The 25,644-nt window shown below is 39.4% G+C and overlaps 1 protein-coding gene across 10 annotated transcripts in view; it reads right to left on the reverse strand.

Annotated features, from left to right (window-relative positions):
- The window catches only part of TFDP2 (transcription factor Dp-2), a 207,217-nt gene that overhangs the window by 109,434 nt on the left and 72,139 nt on the right, over nt 1–25,644 (reverse strand). For 3 of the 10 annotated variants that reach the window (XM_055110571.2, XM_063602588.1, XM_063602587.1), the window contains one exon: nt 2–36. The exons of the other annotated variants lie outside the window; for them this stretch is intronic. The gene's annotated coding sequence lies outside the window, so the exon portion shown is untranslated. Of the gene's footprint in view, nt 1; nt 37–25,644 lie in introns of those variants that run through there. 10 annotated transcript variants of the gene reach the window in all.

The following is a 25,644-nucleotide window of genomic DNA, read 5'->3' on the forward strand; positions in this document are numbered from 1 at the left end:
CCATATGACCCAGCAATTCCACTTCTAGGTATTTACCTTAGAGAGATGAAAACTTACGTCAACACATAAGCTTGTATTTGAATGTTCACAGCAGTTTTATTAATAATGCTCCACAAGTGAAACAACAAAAATGTTCATCAACCCATGACTGGATATACAAATGGTGGTATATCATATAATAGAATACTATTCAGTAATAGAAAAGAACTACTGATTCACACAACATGAATGAATCTTGAAAACATTATGCTAAGTACAAGAATCCAGACACAAAATGAGATTAATAAAATATCAAAAAATATTCTATATGGCTAAAAATAATTATGACTTTAGTAGCTGGTTTTGCCTATATGAATCATTGACACTATGTTTTGTTATTTATGTATCAGTTCTCCTTAAATCAACTATAAACCCTCTGCTATAGGGGTTATCGTGTATCTCAGGTGGCACTTCATAATATTAACACCTCGTGTTTGTATATCAATGCACAGGTTTCATAATTCTCATCCACTGAAACAACTGGCATGTAGTATGCATATTGCAATGAAGTCAACATACCTAGGTTCAAATCCCAGCTGATTTGTGATTTGTCAACATACCTAGGTTCAAATCCCAGTCAACATACCTAGGTTCAAATCCCAGTGTGTGGTCTGCAGTAAGTCATTTTACCTTTATGAGATTCACTTTTCTTATTCATGAAACTAAAAAGCATGGATCAAGTGGGGAAAGACAGTGTTAGGGACATAAGAGACGGTACAATCAACAATTCTAATGCATGTAAGACTATTAAGGACAGAAACCTCCAGAGACGTGAAGGGCCAAAAGTTATACTTGAACCTGATTTTCAGAAGAGCCAAAGACTGAGAAAGTAGAACCTCATGAGCTTTCTGATCCAGATTTTAAGCAGGAGATACTGGAAAAGTCATCACAGAGATAACTAGTTTGTGGCAGACAACAATCATAAAAACATCCACTTTTGATCCTGCAATGCAGTCAGTCTCCTCCTATCACTGGGAATGGGATTCAACAAGCATTGAATTGTTCATCTACATATAAGAGAAATGAGCTATTTTAGATTATCATAAAACAGGTTAATTTTATTCTTCTGGTGTGTTGTGGCCATAGTAATCCATCTCAGTAAGAGATAAAACATAGGTTCAGATATTTGGTATATGTACTTGGATGAGAATCTACAATTGGTGGAACTATAAATGCCTATCAATCCAAAGACAGAATCACTCACGGGACATATGGTAGCCCCAGGAAGCTTCATTAGGGATTTGCTGTGTACCTACCATGTGCCAAAAACAGGCACTCTGCTAGGCAAGGTCACTTGTTTTATCATTTAATCCTCACAACAGCCCTTATGAAAGTGCATGATCACTCCCATTTTAGAGATAAGAAAATCGACATTTTAAAACATGACAAATTTGCCCAAGAAGTCACCTTTAGTATGTGACAAGGCTAACATTTAAACTCAGACCGATTTGATTCCATGTCCTTAAAACCTATTATCATTACATAAAGCCCAGCTTCCAATTATTGAAGCTAGTACAATCCTAGAAAATAGTAGGCTTTATCATTTTTTTTCCTGCTTCCAAGAGGAAACAAATATTATCTCCAGCTACCAGAGGGGAACCTGAAGCTTATATATAAAGTGATAACACAAGTTCTTGAATCTTGGAATTACTAGCCCTTTCGCTGCATTAGCATTCTACTGAAATTCATCATGACAATCAAGAAAAGGTGGAGGAGAAAAGTGCATGCAATTATAAGACCAAGTGTTTTCATTCTTGGAAAGCCCACATGCATTTATTGAGTAGTTTTTTTTTTTTTTTTTTTTTTTTTGAGATAGAGTCTCGCTCTGTCGCCCAGGCTGGAGTGCAGTGGCATGATCTCGGCTCACTGCAACCTTCGCCTCCCAGGTTCAAGCGATTCTCCTGCCTCAGCCTCCTGAGTAGCTGGGATTACAGGTACGTGCCACCACATCTGGCTAATTTTTGTATTTTTAGTAGAGATGGGGTTTCACCACGTTGGTCAGGCTGGTCTCGAACTCCTAACCTCATGATCCGCCCACCTTGGCCTCCCAAAGTGCTGGGATTACAGGCATGAGCCACCATGCCTGGCTATTGAGTACCTATTATAGGTCAAGCACAGTGTTTGGCACTGGGGATATAACAGTGAATTAAAAAAAAAAAAGACAGTCTATTCCCATGGAGAAGTTTCACCCTAGTGGGAAGATACTGGCAACTAAATAGACAATTAAAATATAGTGCAGTAAATATAGAAGCGGGATAGCACAGGGTACCACAGGTGCACAGAGAAGACAAACTAAACCCAGAAAGGCTGTCAGATAAAATATAAGACACCTAGTTAAATTTGAATTTTAGATGAACAATGAATAATTTTTTAGTAGAAGTATGTTCCAAATATTGTCCTCTACTTGCTATATCTGGCAACCCTTGGTGGGAGTGATGTTTAGAAAAAGCATCTCAGAATAAATGATACCTAAGACAAAAACCAAACTACTCTTACTTGTCCCCAACAAATCTGGACCCTGAAAAAGTATGTTATTTGCTGCCCTGTGGAGACAACCATGTGACAAGGATCTGAAGTCAACAGCAGTCAGCAAGGAACTGTAGGCTCTTGCCAATATCCATGTATGAATATGTGAGCCATCCTGGAAGGACATCTTCCAGCCCTAGTCCAGCCTGCAGATGACTACAGCCCTGGCCAACTGCTTGACTACAACCTCATGAGGGACCCTGAGGCAGAAATACCTACGTAAGCCACTCCCAGATTGCTGATCCTCAGAAACCATGTGAGATGAATGTTTGTTTTAAGCTGCTAAATTTTAGAGTAATTATTATGCAGTAATAGGAAGTAATGCCCTGCTGATTAGAGGAGAACTGTGTTTCTTATGAACAGGCCTACACTCATTCATTCACTGGCCATGTGGAGTCACCATCAGTGTGACCTCAGCAAGAATGAGGTGATGGATCCAGAGGGACCACAGCTGGGACTGTCAGTCATTTGTGCCTCCCACCAGCAGGAGGTCTGAATGGCACACTTCCATGGCCACCATAAGACTACAAAAAGTGTATTAGCTATAGCATGTCCTTTCTGAAACAAAACAGTAAGAACCTTTTTAAAGACAAAAATTTTAAAAATACTTAAGTACAGGTTAATCACTTGAGAGAGTTGTGTGAAAATGAAAATACAAGCAAAATAATAAAGAAAATTAGCAGAGCTAAGACAACTCTAAAATCTTGGATTAGCTCTGGTTCTTAGCTCGATTTCATGTGTGCTAAGAATGATACTGCTCTGCCAACCAAGAAAATAATTTGTTCCTGGGTGGGTTGTTTTGTATCTCTTATTCAGAAAGGAATTTTTGAAATCTAAGGATAATGTGCAACTGGGAAGCTATGAACTGTGGTTAATCAACTAATCCAGAATTTCTACAAGTAGTCTGGTGAAACAATCTGAGTGCTATGAATTCCATAAATTATTTTATTCCAAAAGATAAGTTTAAGTAAAAGTGACTGCATTTCAAACTATATTAGGAGAAAAGAAAAATGTTAGAGAAAGACTTTATTTCCCTAATAATACAGAATGAGTTGAGAGGGAATGGTAATATCTATAGAATTATGTATGGCTACAGGGAGACGCTAGAAGTTTTCCTCTTCGACCACGGTGCCCGGATTCAGTTCCTTGGCTTTATAAAGTTCTCCATCCGTACCATCACAGAGTTTCTGCTATTATGACATACTTCTCCCCAGGCCAGTTCAATACCAATCAAGCTTGGTATGTGTTTGTGTTAGAATCCTTTAAGGTCTATGGTCCAGATATACCAGATGTCACTTTTCTCCTTATGGCCTACAAAATAGTCACAATTATCTTAGAAGATTCCACACTCAAATTTCACAGAAACGGAGATAAGGATATTGCCTTAAAGGGCTTACATCTCCACTGATTTATACAGCCTGATTTAACCCTTGTTTATTTATAAATTAGTATTTTATTCTATTTTTTAAATGTCCAAGTCATTTAAAAATTACCTTAATAACTAACCCTCGATATTAAAAGAGAGAAGCCAGTGATCATACACATAAAATCTACACCATCTTTGAATTTAAGTACCTGATAATGAACTGTTTTTACTCACAACACTTCTGACACCAAATGTTTGGGTTTTTTTTTTTTTTTTAAATCACAACAACCAATTCTCCAATTCTTCAGACACCAATTAGGTGTCTAACAATTCAATACAATTTTGATAGTAACTACCTGGAGTTAGCCCAGACCTCACAGACTAAGAGCTCAGTCCCATAAGACTGCCTGCCACAGCTGCTAGCCACAGATGACATGCCCAGGCTACTCCCATTTCTGCCTACAGACTACAAATTTGAGGGTTCCCATGACCCCGCCTCAGATTTAATAATTTGCTAGAATGACACAGAACTCAGTAAAGCACTTTACTTACTATTACTGGTTTGTTTAAAAGGCTACTACAACTCAGGAAGGCAACAGCCAAATCGAAGAGAAACATAGGACAGGGCAATGGGGCAGGGGTAGGGGGTGGGTGCACAGAGCTTCCATGTCACCTCCAAGCACACCACCCTCCCAGTACCTCACTGTGTCCACCAACCCAGAAGCTCTCCCAACTGTCATTTATGGGGTTTTATAGAGGTTTCTTTATGTAAGCATGATTGATTAAATCATGGCCATTGGTAATCATCTAAATCTCCAGGCCCTCTCTCCCTGCTGGAAGTCAGAGGTGGGGTTGAAAGTTTCAATCCTTGGTCTTTCTGGCACCAGCCCCCATCCTAAAGCTATCTAGGGGACCCCAGTCAACAATCTTCTCATTAGAGTACAAAAGACACTCATTACTTGGGAGATTCAAAGGGCTTTAGGAACTGTGTGCCAGAACTGGAGGCAATGAACAAAATTTATTTTTTATTATACACATTGATATTACAGAATAAAGCAACAGTTACTCAGCTATTTTTCTATGGTAATCAGTAGCAGTCATAGATATGCTTTGATCAATTCTATATAAATTGATACATGTATCAAACAAAGCCCTGAAGTTTCAGGCCTAAGCCTCATGCATTTGCTTGTGGCCATTCTACCACATATGGTTAAGATTTTCCAGTGACTGTATCAATGTTTCCTAACAAGTGGGTTGTTTCATAGTGAGGTCTAAAGATCTGGAATTAAAAAAAAAATCAAGAAAAGCTTCACAAACTGGCCAGTAAAATAATCAATGACCAATGGTCAAAATAATATACGACCAATTTCTAAAGGATTAGCTGTCTTTTCTAATACCACACTATTACATTTTATAATTCAGAGTAGAAGAGAGTTGTGAAAAAAAAAGCATTCAACAGAACTTTTTAACATCATCTAGGATAACAGATGCTACCGAGACATAGTGTCACTGTTCTCTCCAGCTTTCTTTCTTTTTTTCTGAGACAGAGTCTTGCTCTGTCACCCAGGGTGGAGTGCAATGGTGCAATCTCGGCTCACTGCAATCTCTGCCTCCCAGGTTCCAGCGATTCTCCTGCCTCAGCCTCCTGAGTAGCTGGGACTACCAGCGTCGGCCACCATGCCCAGCTAATTTTTTTGTCTTTTTAGTAGAGACGGGGTTTTGCCATGTTGGCCAGGCTGGTCTCAAACTCCTGATCTCAGGTGATCTGACTGCCTCGGCCTCCCAAAGTGCTGGGATTACAGGCTTGAGCAACTGTGTCCAGCCCCTCTCCAGCTTTCTTTCCTTCTATTTGGAACTTCTTTTATTTACCTCCTCTTAAAACACGTTTTTTCTAGTTCTCTTTGTTCATAAGTAATCCAATATATATTGTAGAATTTATCTCATGGATACATCTTAAATAAAATAAAGATAACATTAACTTTGCTTTTTATTTTAATGGGTACTTGAATAATTAGATTCTCCCAAAATAAGTACCACATAAAAAATCACTAAAATGTATACTTATTTTCCAGTCATTTTACAATTTTACTGTTCTCCTTTATGACTTGTCTGTATGAGGTTATCTTGAGAGAAAGTTCCACTTTGAAAATTTTACTAACAGAAACTTTCCTGAACTCCTTGCCTCAAGTGATCCTTCCACTTCAGCCTCCCAAAGCATTAGGATTATAGGCGTGAGCCACTGTGCCTAGCATAATAGTAACTTTCTCATATCCATCTTAAATACTCTTTTTAAAATTAAAGATCCAAAACTGGCGGGCAGGGGACAACAAATGGAAGCTCCCAACAAAACCTAAAAAGAGAAAAACCCAACAGTAGAATTTTTTCATTGTCTTATCCAGTCAACAAATATACAGTGAGCTCCTGTGAGACAGGCACTATGCTAGGTACAAGTCCCATGTTGTCTCAATAGCCTGCCATTACAATATGATCTTAAAATGCCAATGAGGTTAGCAGCATTCTGTATTTATTTATTTAAATTATACTTAAATATATAAAAATGTGTGTGTGGAGGGGGGCAGTTTTTGGGTTGTTCTGTGCCTTCCACCTTGTTCTAAAAACTCAAGACAATAGCAAGAATGGAATAAATTCTGAGAACTACACATGGAGGGTTAGCAGTAAGGTATCAGTGGATAAAACAGAAAGAAAACCAAGATGTTAAGAATATTTCAAAGATTTTAAAGCTCTAAAAGTAACACAAACATCTGGGTAGTGCTTTACAAATATTATCTTACTTGAGTCTAGCAGTGTTCCTGATGACAACAGCCGACAGAGACTGGTTATCAACTTACTTATTTGTCTTTGGCAAAAAATTTCAACTCCGTCTACTGAACGATTTTTCATATGAGAACGTCTTTAATTTTTATAGCTGAAGCCAACAGGAAAATAACATTCAATCATAAAAGTATAATTCAACTCAAACTAAATCTCATTAGGTATCATATTACAGAACACTAACACTTGAGACTTTAAAAATTAAATGTATGCTATTTTTAAGTTTCATACGCATAACCTTGGATCAAGTTATAATATCCTTTGATATATTTTGTAAAATACTTCTTATAATTAAGTTCCTTGAAATAAAGTTAAAATATATCTGATACTGAGCTGCAAACTACAACAACGTTTTAGCATAATTTACAACCAAAAATATAGGAAAGGCTCTCAATTCATTAATCATCCAGGAAATACAAATTAAAGCTACCATATATTACCACTGCACACTTACCACACTAAGTATAAGAAAACAGATGAAAAATACTGTGATGGTTAACTTTTGTGTCAACTTGACTGAGCTAAAGGATGCCCAGATAGCTGATAAAACATTGTTTCTGGGTGGTCTATGAGATGTTTCTGGAAGAGACTAGCATTTGAATCAGTAGAGTGAATAAAGAAAATCACCCTCTCCAATGGAGAGGGGCATCATCCAACCTGTTGAGGGCCCAAAGAGAACAAAAAGGCAACAGAAGGGAGAATCTGCTTCTTTTTGAGCTGGACATTCATCTTTTCCTGCCTGTGAACATTGGCACACTGGTTCTGAGGCCTCTGGCCTAGAATTGGGACTTGTACCATCAGCCCCTCTAGTTCTCAGCCCTTCAGACTTGAGCTGGGACTTGTGCCACTGGCTCCCGTGATTCTCAGCCTTCAGACTCAGACTGAATGACATCACCAGCTTTCCTGGTTCCCCAGGTTGCAGACAGCAGGTCACAGGACTTCTTGACCTACATAACTGTATGAGCCAATCCCTATAATCAATCAATTTCTCTCTCTCTCTCTCCACACACACACACACACACACACACACACACAGCTGATCTTTGAATAACAGGTTCAAACTGTGCAGGTACACTTATACACAGATTTTCTTCTGCCTCTGCCACCCGAGACGGCAAAATCCACCCCTCCTCTTCCTACTCCTTCTCAGCCTGCTCTTCATTAACATGACAAGGATGAAGACCTTTATGACAAACCACTTACACTTAATGAATGGTACACATATTTTCTCTCCCTTAAGATCTTCTTAATAACATTTTCCTTTCTCTGGCTTACTTTATTGTAAGAATACAGTACACAATCTATAACATACAAAATATGGGTTACTTAACTGTTTATGTTATCGGTAAGGCTTTTGGCCAACAGTGAACTATTAGTAGTTAAAATTATACACAGATTTTTGACTGCACAGGGAGGTCAGTGCCCCAACCACTGCGTTGTTCAAGGGTCAGCTGTATATATACACACATATATATTATAATATATATATATGTGTGTGTGTGTGTGTATATAGTCATAAAAAACCAATAGGAGAGACAGCGGTTCTGATTCTTTGGAGAACCCTGACTAATGAACATTAGGTATTGGCAAGGATGTGGAGCAACAGAAATCCTCATCTGTTGCCAGTGGGAGTGTGAACTGGTATAACCACTTTGAGAAAAATCATCTGGGAGTATCTACTAAAACTGAACCCCAACCAAACAGTTCCAATCCTAGGTGTATGCCCTGTAGAAATACGTACATGTGTTCACCAAAGGACATGGACTAAAATATTTATGACATAACTAATCATAATATTCCCAAACTTAAAATTACCTACCCAAATGCCCAATAACATTAAAGTGAATAAATAATGGTTTATTCACACAATGGAGTATTACATAGCAATGAGAATGGATGAACTATGATTACTAAGCTTGATCTCACAACATCTTCTTAAGCAAGAGAAGCCAGTCACAAAAGAATAAATACTGTATGATTACATTTATATAAAGTACAAAAACAGGAGAAAATAATCTATGCTTTTAGAAGTCATGATAGCAGTTATCCTTGAAATAGAGCACAAGGCATGCTTCTAGGGTGCTGGTTATATTCTGCTTCTAGATATGAGTGCTGGCTTATAAAACTTCACTGAGCTGTACACTAATATATGTGTGTAAATAAAACTTGAAATAATATGTAAATATAAAACATGAATATTTTAATTATAAAAGTAATATCCAGTTATGGATATGTTACAAATACAGAAGAGAATATATAGTAACAGTCAATCATAATCTCACATTCTAAAGATACTTCGTAAAAAGTAATTTGTTATATTTCCTCATTTTTCTCTACAAATAAATCTCACATAGTTAAGAACCTAAAATACAATTTCACTTAAATCTGAGCTCTTAAATTTTATTAAAATATGCTTACATAAAATAATTCTTGTATATCAAGCATTTTTAACTTTAAAATGCTTCTCTTCATAAGCAAAACTTTATGGCTACAAAATTAGCTATCATATACATACATACACAGTTTATTTAGTAATTGCAAAACTACAGACTTCAGTGTAGGAGCTACTTTTCTGCTCTTTATAATAAACATCTATGATAAACATCTCTGTCTGTGTCTACATTAATCAATTGTTGAAAGTTATTTCCTTAGGATAGCTACCTAGAGGTGGAATTGCCAGAAATAATGTTTGCACATTAAAATTGGTAAAGGGTAAAATATTACCTAGCATAAAAACAGAGGGTTGAAAAAGCAACAAAATGAATAACTTTATTTCTTTCTTTACTAGTCTTTTATTTTAGACAGTGCTCCTTAGTTGGTGAAGCCTCTCAATAAAGCAAAAGATCCACTGTCGAAAAGTCTAAGACATGTAAAGCTTGATGACATCGTAGTATTAGACACATAGCAGGTACTTAAAAAAAAAAAAATTCTGAATTGAATGAAAACCTTAGGCAGGAAAATCAGGCTGATCCTACTTGTTGCTCATTCTCCACTTTCATATACCCTACCATATACCAGTAGTTTTTTGGTTTTTAGATTTTTCTTGTTTTGAGACAGAGTCTTACTCTGTCGCCCAGGCTGGAGTGCAGTGGTGCAATCTTGGGTCACTGCAACCTTTGCCTCCTGGGTTCAAATGATTCTTGTGCCTCAGCTACCCAAGTAGCTGGGACTACAGGCCTGTGCCACCACATCCAGGTAATTTTTGTGTTTTTATAGACATGGGTTTTACCATGTTGGCCAGGCTGGTCTCGAACTCCTGGGCTCAAGCAATCTGTCCACCTCAGCCTCCCAAATGCTGAGATGACCGTGCCTGGCCACCAGTAGTGCTTAAAGTATGGTCCAGTGCTAGTAAACATCAGCTTCTCCTGAGAACTTGTTAGCGATACCAATTTTCAGGTCCCACCCCAGACCTACTGTATCAGAACTCTGGAGGTGATGCCTGGTAATCTTTATAACATGCCCTCTAGGTGACTCTCATGCTTGATAAAATTCGAGAACTACTGACTTAAAGTATTCCCAACCTCCAAGCATACTAAGAAAATATCACCTTTATTAATCAGGGAGTAGAAAAAAGATGAATCACTTTTTTCAAATTATTACTCAAGTGCCTACTTTGTTCATTTGGGAGACTGAGGACCTTATTGATAAATAATGTTTTCATCTTCTCTAATTCCTTTAGATTTGTGATTTACATGTCTGCAGTGTCAGTCATGCTGCTTTTCATATGTAAATGGGTCCCAAATGGACTCACTAAAGGATGTAAAGAATACACAAGTGTCACTGGATGTTATCCAATGTAAAACAACGTCACTGAAAAAAGGGATAATAAGAGTTTCCAATACGCAAAGAAACAGAGCAAAGTTGTATAATTCTACCTAATCACAACAATATATGTTGCAAAAGTAGTTAACAGGAAGATAAAAGATGTGGTAACCTTAGTCTCTTTAAAAACACTTTAATATTTTCCTTTATTTTTTGTTTTAAATCAGGAACTCCTCTGATTTTCATTTTTAAAAGGTAGTTCTTACTGAATTGTAGTATCTAATTATTTAATATGGTAACAAACTAACCACTATTAATTTAAATAAAATGTATCTGAAGATAAACAGGAAAAATACAAACAAGAAAAAGGATCAGATGGTAAAGGTTTTTCAGGTAAAGCAACTCGTTGGGATGAACTGGTCAATAAATAAAATTATTTGCAGAATGGAATTCTGTTTTCAGATCATTAAGATTTTTTTTTTTTTTGAGACAGGGTCTCACTCTTTCACCCAGGCTAGAGTGCAATGGTGTGATCTCAGCTCACTGCAACCTCTGCCTCCCAGGCTCAAGCAATCATCCCAGTTCAGCCACACAAGGAGCAAGGAGCTGGGACTGCACAGGCACAGGCCACCATGCCTGGTTAATTTTTGTACTTTTTGTAGAAATGGGGTTTTGTGTTGCCCAGGCTGGTCTCAAAGTCCTGAGCTCCAGTGATCTACCCTCCTGGGCCTCCCAAAGTGCTGTAATTACAGGCGTGTAATTTTAGTTATTCTAAACCAAAAAAAGAGGAAAGCTAGAACCATTCACTCTGTGTGTGTGTGTGTGTGTGTGTGTATGTGTGTGTGTGTGTGTGTGTGTGTGTTTTTGAGACAGAGTCTCACGCTGTCGCCTAGGCTGGAGCAGGGTGGCGCAATCTCGGCTCACTGCAACCTCTGCCTCCCAGGTTCAAGCGATGCTCCCACCTCAGCCTCCTGAGTAGCTGGGACTATAGGTGCACACCGCCATACCTGGCTAACTTTTGTATTTTTTAGTAAAGAGGAGGTTTCGCCATGTTGGCCAGGCTGGTCTCAAACTCCTGACCTCAAGTGATCTGCCTGCCTCGGCCTCTCAAAGCGCTGGGATTTGGACACCTGCCAAAGAATTTTTATTGAAATAGCAACCAAATATTGCTTATACCTATTACTCAAAATAATACAAAATAAAACAGGCTTACTAGATATTTGGGGCTTAAATTTGTGAAGTAAAATCCAAAAAAGTAATGCGGGTAAAAGTAATGCGGGTAAAAGTTAGCAGCTTAAGTAAACGTGAAACTCTAAAACATATAAGCTACTGAATGTTTAAGATTTTAAACACTGAAGTAATTTCTAATACCAATTCTCTACTCTTTTCCCTTTCCAACTCCCTTTAAACTTTATCTTACTCTCATCAAGAAAAGCACAGTTCTCACATTTGCATCTCACCAGAAATGCATTATTATGGTCCCTACAGGGAGCCATTCCAGCAACTCTTTCAGTAGAACTCTGAATTCCTTCTGCTCCTAATGCTTTGCCCACAATATGCTTCTTTTATTCCTGTTTCCAGGCTGTGAAGATTTGTTCAAAAATGTTATAAAACCTGAAACAATTGGTGCCACTATAAATGTATGTATAGATGCTATGAAGGTATGTATGATGTGGTTACATCCTAATAAACCCATTGTAAGATGAAAATATTGTAAGTTGGAAATTCATTTAATGCACATAACCTATCAAACATTATAGCTTAGCTCAGCCTACCTTAAGGTGCTCAGAATACTTACATTAGCCTACAATTAGGCAAAGTCATCTACCACAAAGCCTATTTTATAATAAAGTGTTGAATAACTCATGTAATTTATTGAATACTGTACTGAAAGTGAAAAACAGAACAGTGGTATGGGTACTCGAAAGTATGGTTTCTACTGAATGTGTATCACTTTCACACCATCATAAAGTCAAAAATTTTTAAGTCAAACCATTGTTAAGTTGGGGATCATCTATCTTCTGGGGACTCTAACTTCAGCTGGTTCCTTGCTGTGACCAGGGATCGCCAGACTCATCTCTAAGACTATAAAGGATTAAAAATAATACAAAACAGGATCTAATCACCAATACTCTCCAAATGGAGAATTTGTGTACTTCTCTCATAACTGAGGTTTATCCAGGAAATCCAAGGCTGATTTGACATATAAAAATCAATCAATGTAATAATATACCATATTAACAGTACTCCACCATGTAATCATTGCAACAGGGGCAGAAAAAACATTTAACAAAATCCAAAAACCATTCATGTATAAAATTCCCAGAAAACCAAGAACAGAAGGAAAACTTACTCAACCTGATAAAGGGCAGCTATAAAAAAAACTACAGCTAAAATAATACCTAAAAATAAAAGACTTAACACTTTCCTCCTAATATGGGGAACAAGGCAAGGATTTCTGCTGCCACCATTTCTATCAAACCTTGTGCTGAAAGTCCTAACCAGTGAAATTAGAAAGCAATTATATATCTATATGTTAGCAAAGAAGAACTAGAAATTGAAAATTAGAATACCACTTATAATCAAAAACTCTCCTGCAACTGATAAGCAATGACAGCAAGGTTACAGAATATGAAGTTTAACATACAATTAATTGCCTTCTTATATGCCAGCAATAAACAATTAATATTTGAAATTAAAAACACAAGACCATTTACATTAGCACCAAAAATGAAATACTTAGGTATAAATCCAATAAATATATATATATATAAGATCTCTGGGGGAAAACCATAAAACTCTGATAAAAGAAATCAAAGAAGACCTAATTAATGTAGAGCTATTCCATGCTCATGAATAGGAAGAATCAATATTATTAAGATTTCAGTTATTCTCAACTTGATGTACAGATTCATTGCAATCTCAATAAAAATCCTGCAAGTTACTTTGTAGTTATCAAAAAACTGATTCTAAAATTTATATGACAAGGTAAAAGACTCAGAAGAGCCAACACAATAGTAAAGAAAAGCTGGAGGACTAACATTATCCAACTTTAAGACTGACTGTAGGTCGGGCATGGTAGCTCATGCCTATAATCTCAGCACTGACTCAGACCAAGGCAGGAAGACAGCTTGAGCCTAGGAGTTCAAGACCAGCCTAGGCAACAAAGTGAGACCCTGTCTCTACAAACAAATTTAAAAATTAGCTGGGCATGGTGGCGCGTGCCTATAGTTCCAGGTACTTGGGAAGCTGAGGTGAGGAGATTACCTGAGCCCAGGAGGTCAAGGCAGCAGCAAGCTGTAATTGTGCCACTGCATTCCATCTTGAGTGACAGAGTAAGACTCTAGCTTAAAAAAAAAAAAAAAAGACTGTAACTATAAAGCCACAATAATCAAGACAGTGTGGCACTGGCAAAAGAACGGCAAAATAGATCAACAAAACAGGACAGACAGCCCTGAAACAGAACAATAAAAATATGGTCAACTAATCTCTGACAAATGGGCAAAGGCAATTTAATGGAGAAAAGAGAGTCTTTTCAATAAATGAGGCCAAATGAACTGGATATCTACATGTAAAGAAATGAATCTAGACACAGATTCTTTATACCTGTCATAAAAATCCAAAATGGATTCTAGACTTAAAACATAAAATACAAAACTATAAAACTCCTAGAAGACAATAAAAAAGAAAATCTATGTGACCTTGGTTTTGGCAATTACATTTTAGATACAACAGCAAAAGCATGATCCATGAAAGAAAAATTCATGTTGAACTTCATTAAAATTAAAAATTTCTCCTCTGTGAAAGACACTGTTTCTCCACTACCAGATAACCAGTGTCAACAGTTTCTGTGTATCCTTACAAGCAACATTATATGTTTTCAAGTTTGTATGTTGTGTCATTATTTCTCACTTTTTTTTTTTTTTTTTAGAAAGGGTCTCACTCTGTCACCCTGGCTGGCTGGAGTGCAGTGGCACAATCTCAGCTCATTGCAACCCCTGCCTCCTGGGCTCAAGAAATCCTCCCACCTCAGCCTCCTGAGTAGCTGGGACTACAGGTACACACCACCACCCCCAGCTAATTTTTCGTAGAGACAGGGTTTCACCATGTTGCCCAGGCTGGTCTCAAATTCCTGGACTCAATGGATCTGCCCGCCTCAGCCTACAAAAGTGCTAGGATTATCAGTGTGAGCCACCACGCCAGGCCTGTTCCTCACTTCTTTAAACAAATAGTTATATACCCAGATCACTGTTTTGCACTTTTCTTTCCTTTTTCTTGTTTGAGACAGAGTCTTGCTCTGTCACCCAGGCTAAAGTGCAGTGGCGCAATGTCGGCTCAATGCAACCTCCACCTCCTTGGTTCAACTGATTCTCCTGCCTCAGTCTCCTGAGTAGCTGGGATTACAGGCGCACACCACTATGCCTGGCTAATTTTTGTATTTTTAGTAGAGACGAGGTTTCATCATGTTGGCCAGGCTGGTCTCGAACTCCTGACCTCGTGATCCACCCGACTTGACCTCCGAAAGTGCTGGGATTACAGGAGTGAGCCACCGCGCGCGGTTTCTTTTGTTAATTCAATGTGTCTTCTAGATCATTCTATATTTGTACATAGCCTTTCTCATTCCCAATTTTACATCTGCATAGCATTCCATTATATGTACTGAACACAATTTATTTAACTACATCCTAGTGATGGATTTACATTGTTTCCAATACTTTACTATTACATATTATACTGTAAAGATTAACTTTTATTTCCTAAATTTGTGAGCTTAGCAATAAAATAAATTCCTAGAATTGAGACTGCTAAGTCATAAGATATGTTAATGTTAAATTAATAAATATTGCAAATTCCCTCTCATAAAGGTTGTACTAATTTATGTTCCCACCAGTAGTATAGGAAAGCATGTTACCTTACACCCTTGACAAGAGTGTTTTTGTCAAACATTTTTTCTTTCCTTTTTTTTTTTTTTGAGACGGAGTTTCGCTCTTGTTGCCCAGGCTGGAAGTGCAATGGTGCTATCTCAACTCACTGCAACCTCTGCCTCCCAGGTTCAAGTGATTCTCCTGCCTCAGCCTCCTGAGTAGCTGGGATTACAGGCATGCACCACCATGCCTGGCTAATTTTTTGTATTTTTAGTAGAGACGGGGTTTCACCATGTTGGCCAGGCTTGTCTTGAACTCCTTACCTCAGGTGATCCACCCACCTCAGCCTCTCAAAGTTCTGGGATTACAGGCTTGAGCCACCACGCCTGGCCTTTTTTCTTTTTTTTGAGATGGAGTCTTGCTCTGTTGCCCAGGCTGGAGTGCAGTGGCGTGATCTCGGCTCACTGCAACCTCCGTTTCCCAAATTTAAGCTATTCTCCTGCCTCAGCCTCCTGAGTAGCTGGGACTACAGGCATGTGCCACCACGCCCAGCTAATTTTTTGTATTTTTAGTAGAGACGGGGTTTCGCCATGTTGGCCAGGCTGGTCTCAAACTCCTGGCCTCAAGTAATCTGCCTGTCTCGGCCTCCCAAAGTGCTGGGATTATAGGCGTGAGCCACCGCACCTGGCCCAAACTTCTTTTTTTCAATCCTGCACAAACTTCTTAATACTCACCAATCTTGTAGAGTGAAATACGATACATCAGTGTTTTTATTTTTTTGAGACAGGGTCACCCAGGCTGGAGTACAAGTACAATGGCACGAACACAGCTGGCTCACTGCAGCCTACACCTCTGGGCTCAAGCAATCCTCCTGCCTCAGCCTCCCAAACAGCTGGGACTACAGATGCATGCCACCAAGCCTGGCTAATTTTATTTTTATCTTTTGTAGAGGCAATGCCTCCCTGTGCTGCCCAAGCTGGTCTTGAACTTTGGGCTCAAGCAGTTCTCCAGCCTTGGCTTCATTAAGTGCTGGGACTACAGGCATGAGCCACTATGCCCAGCCCTCAGTGTAATTTTAAAGTACATATGCCTTATGAATGAGGTTGAGTACCTTTACATATGTGTAAGAACTGTTAATATTTCCATTTCTGTGAACTTTCTGTTCATAAGTTTTGTCCATTTTTTGAAAATTGGACTGTTGTTTTGATTATTTATCATTATATAATATTCCTCTTTGTCCCTTTAATGCCTTGAGGTTTGAAGTATGTTTTATTTTATTTAATATCAATATTATATTCTTGCTCCTGGTACATCATTGGCCATTTCCATTATTTTTAATCTTCTTTCCATTTAGGAGTTTTAAATATTTTTATTTGAGAGGCTTACAGGCCAGTGGAAATAAGACCTAAGCTTAGATGCAAGGGATGAACAGGAATTAGCTAGGTGATATGTATAAATATAGCAGGAGTGGCATGAAAGATGGTGTCAAGGAAGCATAAAATTCCAGACCCAGAGAGGAGCATATAGAAAGGCTAAATGAGACAGAGAAAAGAGAACAGGGAACTAAAAGCAGTTCAATGTGGCAGAAGGATAGGTGTCTGGGATAAGAGTACAGATGAAAACAAGAACCATTATCTTAAAGGGGTTGTTTTTTGTTTTTTTTTTGTTTGTTTGTTTTGTTTTGTTTGAGATGGAGTCTTGCTCTGTCACCCAGGCTGGAGTGCAGTGGCTGAATCTTGGCTTACTGCAAGCTCTGCCTCCTGGGTTCAAGTGATTCTCCTGCCTCAGCCCCCCTAGTAGCTGGGATTACAGGCGCACACCACCGCACCTGGCTGATTATTTATATTTTTAGTAGAGATGGGGTTTCACCATGTTGGCCAGGCTGGTCTCGAACTCCTGACCTCAACTGCTCCAACCGCATTGGTCTCTCAAAGTGCAGGGAATACACGCGTGAGCCACCACACCCGGCCATAAAGGATCATTTAAATTGTAGTTTGGACTTTATCTTGAGGGCAATAAGGAACTATTAAAATGTTTTACAACATGAAAAGATTTGTGCAGATCTGTGTTTGAGAAAAAGTATGCAGCTACAGTACAGAGAATGAAACAGAAAATCAGCTGCAGTAATCCAGGAAATGGTTTATAGTAGTCTGACCTATTACAGCAGCAGTGAAGGCAGAGAAAATGGGTGAGGAAGGCTCAGAGAGTTAGGTGGAATCAAAAAGCCTTGTAAGTGATTTGACTGAGAGTAGACAGAAAGAGAAAGGAATTAAAGATGACACCTCTGTTTCTGGCTGGGATAAAGGGCGGGTGAAGGGGGACAGCAGATTTTGGGAGGGTAAAATAATTACTTTAATTCTGGACAGACTGAGTCTGAGGTGCATTAAAGTTATTCAAATGAAGGTACCCAATAGGCTGTCGGATATACAAAATCTTAAGACAAGTATTTGGGCCACAGGTATAGATTTGGGAATCATACATATACATAACAGATGACAACTATAGCTATAAGAATAGGTGAAATCACCTGGGGAGAATACACAAGGTGAGAAGAAAACCTAAGACCATGGAACACTATAGCACTTAGAAGACAAAGGAAATCTAATAGAGTAGACTGTCAGGGAACAGCCAAAAAGGAAGGTGAAAATATTATAAACAACAGAAAAAGAAGCAAGCACAGAATGAATGCTTACTATGTGCTACGCATAACTTACTATGTGCAGTTGCTCATTTAATCTTTACACATTCTATGAGCAACCTACTATTATAATATGTATCATTACAGATGTGGACACTGTAGTTTAGAAAGATCAACTTGCTCAAGATCACACATTTGGCTGGGTGTAAGAAATGGAACCAAGGTTACATTTTAGTCCTCCAGAGCTCTTGTTCTTAACTACTACACTATACTACCTTCTATGAAAGACTAAGAAAATGTAGTATCACAGACACAAAGGATAAAACAGTGATTCAAAAAGAAAGGCACCACTCCAGTAGCAATGAGCTCATTTAGCACTGAGATACTGGTTTCTAATAACATTCTCCAGGACAAGGAATCCATACTCTGGAAAAATGACTGATCTGAGGACTGGGCAGGAAATACACAAGATGAGTCTGGGGCATCTTGCAGTGCCAACAAGTACAGAAGTATCAAAAACAAACACAATAACTAGGATGTGTCCAAGGGACACGGAAACCAACTGAAAGAGCTTCCAATGGCCATATCTGGAAATGTGAGCAAGAAAATAAAAGTAGTATTGGATTATAACCCAGAGTATAAACTAAATATCCATGAGTCCATACTAATCTAAATAAATGATTGAATAAATAGAGGAGAAGGGACAAATCTAGAGCACCAAAGAGTTCTAACTGGTGTAAATGTTAATTTAACTTATGTAGAAACTCCCATCAAGGAGGGAAAGCATAACTCCCTGCTCCTCAAGTGTGCAATCCACACAATGATTTCCTTCCAAAGCCTATGATGCAGAAAAGGAGAGGGGTAAAGACTAACTTTACTGTGGAGAAACCTGACAAAAGCGACATCAGCCAGCTGATCAAGGTTCACATCAACAGTGATAAGTCATGTTGATAGTATGTGCCTTAATATGCTGTGATGAAAATGTCACCCAGGCTGGAGTGCAGTGGCAAAATCACAGCTCCTGTAGCCTCAAACTCCTGGGCTCAAGTGATCCTCCTGCCTCAGCCTCCTGAGTAGCTAGGAGTACAGGTATGTGCCACCATGCCCAGTTAATTTTTAAAAATGTTTTTGTAGAGGCAGGGTCTCACCATATTGCCCAGTCTGAGTTTTGTACGCTACTGATAGTAGGAGAAACTGAGTGAAGGGTATAAAGTAACTCTGTACTATCTTCGAAATTTTTCTGTAAGCCTAAAGCTGTTCTAAAATGAAAAGGTTATTAAGAAAAACAAAAGAAAGATATCAACTGTGTTAAATGCTTAAAAACAAACAAACAACCCCCCCCCCCGCAAAAAAAAAAAAAAAGACAAAGACTAAGGGCAGCTTCATATAATTAATGGAAATAAAAGCCAGATTATATTGGACAGAGGAGTGAATGAGAGGTGACAATGGCACTGAAAGCGTATGCCCTCTTCCAAAAAGTCTGATTATAAGAGGAAGAACAAATCATAGCTGGAAGTAGACGTCAAGTTGAAGAAAGTGTTTTTGCTTTTGTCTTGTTAAATCAAGGTATAATTTACTTGCAAACAATTCACCTTTGAAAGTAGGTTTTAGTATATTTACAAAATCATAAAACCATCACCTCTATTTAATTCCAGAACATTATCATCACTGCAAATGAAATGGTGAATTAAAGACTAGATAAATGTTCCATTTGAATGGAGCATTAAGATCAATAAAACCAAAGCAATCTAGAGATTCAATGCAATCTCCATCAAAATGTTAAGTGTCTTTTTTCAGAGAAATAGAAAAGCTGATCCCCAAACTCACATGGAATTCCAGGAGCCCTAAATAGCAAAACAATCATGACAAAGAATAAAGTTGGAAAACTCACACTTCCCAATTTTGAAACTTACCAAAACTACAGTAATAAAAACATTATGATACAGACATATGGACAGACACAGGCTGATGGAATAAAATCAAGAAATCAGAAATAGGCCAGGTGCAGTGGCTCACGCCTGTAATCCCAACACTTTGGGAGGCCGAGGGCGGGTGGATCACCTGAGGTCAGGAGTTCGAGACCAGACTGGCCAACGTGGTAAAACCCTGTCTCTACTGAAAATACAAAAACTAGCCAGGCATGGTGGCACACACCTGTAATCCCATCTACTCAGGAGGCTGAGGCAGGCGAATCACTTGAACCCAGGAAGTGGAGGTTGAAGTGAGTTGAGATTATACCACTGCACTCCAGCCTGGGCAACAGAGTGAGATTCTATCTCAAAAAAAAAAGAACTCAGAAATATGCTGGGTGCAGTGGCTCACACCTGCAATCCCAACACTTTGGGAGACCAAGGCGGGAGAATTGCTTGAGGCTGGAAGTGCGAGACCAACCTGGGCAATAGAGCAAGACCCCATCTCTAAATATATAAATTTAAAAAACAGGCCAGGTATGGTGGCTCACACCTGTAATCCCAGCACCTTGGGAGGCCGAGGCAGGTGGATCACCTGAGGCCAGGAGATTGAGACCAGCCTGACCAACATGGTGAAACCCGGACTCTACTAAAAATACAAAAATTAGCCAGGCATGGTGGCGGGTGCCTGTAATCCCGGCTACTCGGGAGGCTGAGGCATAAGAATCGCTTGAACCCGGGAGGCAGAGGTTGCAGTGAGCCGAGATTGTGCTACTGCATTCCAGCGTGGGCGACAGAGTGAGACTTTGTCTCAAAAAAATAAAATAAAATAACAATGAATGAATGAATGAATTTAAAAAGTCAAAAATAAAGTATCACAAATACAATCCACTGATTTTCGACAAGGGTGCCAAGACCGTTTAATGAGGAAAGGACAGTCTTTTCAACTAATGCTACTAGAAAAACTAGATATCCACATGCAAAATAATGTTGGATTCTCAAGTTACACCATTAAAAAAATCAACTCATAATGGACCAAAGGCCTAAACTTAAGAGCTAAAACTATAAAACTCTTAGAAGGATCTTCATGACATCAGATTTGGCAATGATTTCATGAATATGACAGATACGAAAAGCACAGGCAACAAAAGAAAAAATGAATTAACTGTAATCCATCAAAATTAAGGACTTCTGTGCATCAAAGTATACTATAAAGAAGTGATAATACAACCTATTGAATGGAAGAAAATATCTGCAAATGATATATCTGAAAAGAGGTTAATATCCAGAATATATAAAGAACTCCTCAAACTCAACAACAACAAAAAAAAACAACCTAATTTCTCCCCTCTTTTGAGCCATCATGTTTGCCTCAATCTCTGCCATCAAATTCTTCCAGCCAATAAGATTTTGTTTTTTCTGCGAAAGTTTAGTATCCTGCGTAGAGCACACTAGTGCCTGTCCTCTGACTGAAACTAAAAACTAAAAAATGGTAAACTCACCTGGTTAAACAAGTAAAACTCTGTTAGTCCCTCTCTACTGCTTTGAGATAGTTTTAAAAAAATATATTGTATCCAGGCCACACATGGTGTCTCATGACTGTAATCCCAATACTTTGGGAGGCCAAGGCAGGAGGATCTCTTGAGACCAGGAGTTCGAGACAAGCCTGGGCAATGTGGCAAAGCCCTGTCTCTACAGAAAAAAAAAAAAAAACAATAGCCAGTGTGGTGGTGCATATCTGTAGTCCCAGCTAGTCAGGAGGCTGAAATGAAAGGATTGCTTGAGCCCAGGAGGTCAAGGTTGCAGTGAGATGTGATCATGTCACTGCACTCCAGCCTGGGCAACAGAGCCAGAACCTGCCTCAAAAAAAAAAAAAAAAAAAAAAAGGCTTTCCCGGCATGGTGGCTCACGCCTGTAGTCCCAGCACTTCAGGAGGCTGAGGCGGGCGGATCACCTGAGGTCAGGAGTTTGAGACCAGCCTGGCCAACATGGTGAAACCCTGTCTTTACTAAAATACCAAAAATTAGCCGGGCATGGTGCTGCATACCTGTAATCCCAGCTACTTGGGAGGCTGAGGCAAGAGAATCACTGGAACCCAGGAGGCAGAGGTTGCAGTGAGCTGAGATCACACCACTGCACTCCATCCTGGGCAACAGAGTGAGACTCCGTCTCAAAAAAAAAAAAGAAAAAAGAAAAAAAGTTTTATCCAGAATTTCTAGTTGTTATCTGCAATAGGTTTGGTCCAATAGAAGCTAAATACCCATACCAGAAGCAGAACCAGAAAGTAATTCAGAAAGATATTTGCTGTGGTACCATTTATCAGAAATAAGATAGAGACAATCTAAGTGTTGGACAATGGGGGAATGGATAGGTAAATTGTAATATATCCACTTAATGGAACAGCATATGACTATTAAAATATTTTGATGCAGCTATAAATAAAATGGAAGAAATGTTTCAAGTTTAAGGCAAGATGAAAAAAATGAAACATAGAAATAATGTGATAGTGGTTTCAATCTTTAATCTTAGATTTATTGCAAATGATCTTCCCTATATATATAGATGAGGTTGTGACTAGTAAAACACAAATTAATTTTTAAGTGTTAATGAAGTAATATTAGCTTAACAATATGTTCCTCAATCAACATTCTAAGATTATGACTTACCATGTAGTTCTGTGTGCAGTTTTTTCAGTTGTCACAAAATGTTTCTCAAACTTGAAAACATTAGCTGGGGAATGGAGCAAGATGGCCAAATAGAAGCCTCTACCCATGGTCCCTCCATTTACAGGAACACCAAATTTAACAACTATCTACACAAAAAAGTACGTTCATAAGAACCAAACATCAGGAGCGATCATAATACCTGGTTTTAACTTCATATTGCTGAAAGAGGCACCAAAGAGGGTAGGAAAGAGAGTCTTGAACTACCAACTCCACCCCTCCCCCATCCCCTGGCAGCAGCCATGTGGCAGAAAGAGAGAATCTATGCACCTGGGGGAGGGAGAGCTCAGTGACTGTGGGACTCTGTATTGGAACTCAGTGCTGTCAACACTGGGCAGAACTCAGCTGATACCCACAGAGGGAACATATAGAACAGCTCTAGACAGAAGGAATCGTCCATCCCAGTGGTCAGAACTTGAGTTCTGGTAATCTCTGCCACCACAGGCAGAGCTCTGGGGTCCTAAACAAACTTAAAAGGCAGTCTAGGCCAAAAAGACTACAACTCTTCAGCAAGTCCTAGTGCTGTGCTGGGCTCAGAGCCAGTGGAAATCGGGGGCACACAACCTAGTAAGACATCAACAGGGGTGGCTAAGGGAGTGCTTGCGCCACCCCTATCCCAACATCAGGCTGCACAGCTCCAACCTGCAAAAGACACTCCTTCCTTCTGCTTGAGGAGTGGAGAAGGAAGAGTTAAGAGGACTTTGTATTGCAATTATGATACCAGCTCAGCCACAGTAGAATAGGGCACCTGGCAGAATCATGAGCCCATTCTAAGCCCTAGCTCCCAGAAGACACTTCTAGACACACCATGGTCCAGAAGGGAACCTACTGCCTTGAAGGGAAGGACCCAGTCCTGGCAGGATTCCTCACCTGCTGACTAAAGAGCTCTTGGGCCCTGAATAATCAGTAGCAGTAGACAGGCAATACACTTCATGGGCCTTGGGTGAGACTCTGAGACATGCTGGCTTCACGTATGACCCAGAACATTCCAAGCTGGGTCATATGAGAAACTCCTTCTGTTTGAGAAAAGCAGAGGGAGAAATAAAGGGGACTTTGTCTCACAGTTTAGGTACCAGCTGAGCCACCAGCTGAGGTAGAGCACCAAGTGGGCTCTTGGGGTCCCTGATTCCAAGCCTGGGCTCTTCAATAGCATTTCTGGACCTGCTCTGGATGAGAGAGGAGCCCATCAACCTTAAGGGTGAGTCCCAGGCCTGGCAGCATTCACCACAAGCTGGTTGAAGAGCCCTTGAGCCTTAAGTAAACCCTGGAAGTGGCCTCTCATTACTCTCTATGGACCTGTGGTGGTGGCTGGGGGAAAGACTCCTCTGCCTGTGGAAAGGGGAGAGAAGAGTGAGAAGGACTTTGTCTTGTGGTCTGGGTGCCAGCTCAACCATAGCAGAATAGAGACCCAGGTAGATTTCTAAGGTTTCCGACTCTAGGCCCTGCCTCCCAGATGGCATCTCTCAACCGGCATGGGGCCCAGGAGAACTCGCTGCCCTGAAGGGAAGAACACAAACCCAGCTGGCTTCATCACCTGCTGATTGTAGAGCCCCAGGGCCTTGAGCAAGACCCAGTATTGTGCTGGCTTCAGGTCTGAACCAGTGCAGACCCAGTGGTGGTGGCCACAGGGATACTTATGTAACCCCTCCCCTACCTCCAGGCAGCTCAGCACAGACAGAGACACTCTGTTTGGGAAAAAGTAAGGAAAGATAATCAGAGTTTCTGCCTGGTAAACCAGAAAATTCTCCCAGTTCTTATCCAAGACTACCAAGGTGGCACCTCTACAAGTCTGCAAGAACCACAGCATTACTGGGTTTAAGGTACCCCCTAATGCAGATACAGCTGCCATGACTAAAAACTTGAATCACAACACCCAAGTCCCTTAGAATACCTAGAAAGCCTTCCCAAGAAGCACAGGTACAAACAAGCCCAGACACCAAAGACTACAATAAATATATAACTCGTCAATGTTCAGACATCGATGAACATCCACAAGCACCAAGACCATCCAGGAAAACAATACCTTAACAAATGAAATAAGTAAGACACCAGTAACCAATCCCAGAGGAAAAGAGGTATGTGACCTTTCAGACAGAGAATTCAAAATTGCTGTTTTGAAGTAACTCAAAGAAATTCAAGATAACACGGAGAAGGAATTCAGAATTCTATCAGATAAATTTAACAGAGAGATTGAAATAACTAAAAAGAATCAAACAGAAATTCTAGAGTTGAAAAATGCAACTGACATGCTGAAAAATGTATGAGTCTTCTAACGGCAGAATTGATCAAGCAGAAGAAAGAATCAGTGAGATTGAAGACAGGCTATTTGAAAATACACAGTCCCAGCCTGGCCAACCTGGTGAAGCCCCATCTCTATTAAAAATACAAAAATTAGCTGGGTGTGCTGGCGGGCACCTGTAATCCCAGCTACTCAGAAGGCTGAGGCAGTAGAATGGCTTGAACCCGGGAGGCAGAGGTTTCAGTGAGCTGAGATTGCGCCATTGCACTCCAGCCTAGGTGACAGGGCGAGACTCCATCTCAAAAACAAAAAACAAAAAACACACAATCAGAGGAGACAAAAGAAAAAAGAATAAAAAAGAATGAAGCACACCTACAAGATCTAGAAAATAGCCTCCAAAAAAGGAAATCTAAAAGTTGTTGGCCTTAATAACTTAAGGTATTGGCCTTAATAACTTAAGGTGGAGGCAGAGAAACAGATAAGGTAAAAAGTTTATTCAAAGAGATAATATCAGCAAAATTCCCAAACCTAGAGAGAGATATCAACATTCAAGTACAAGAAGTTTATAGAACACCAAGCTGACTTAACCCAAAGACTACCTCAAGGGATTTAATAATCAAACTCCTGAAGGTCAAAGATAAAGAAAGAATCCTAAAAGCCCCAAGAGAAAAGAAACAAATAACATACAATGGAGCTCCAAAGCACCCGGCAGCAGACTTTTCAGTGGAAACTTTACAGTCCAGG

This window comes from Pan paniscus, chromosome 2 (assembly GCF_029289425.2).
Source record: "Pan paniscus chromosome 2, NHGRI_mPanPan1-v2.0_pri, whole genome shotgun sequence".
Classification (NCBI taxonomy): domain Eukaryota; kingdom Metazoa; phylum Chordata; class Mammalia; order Primates; family Hominidae; genus Pan; species Pan paniscus.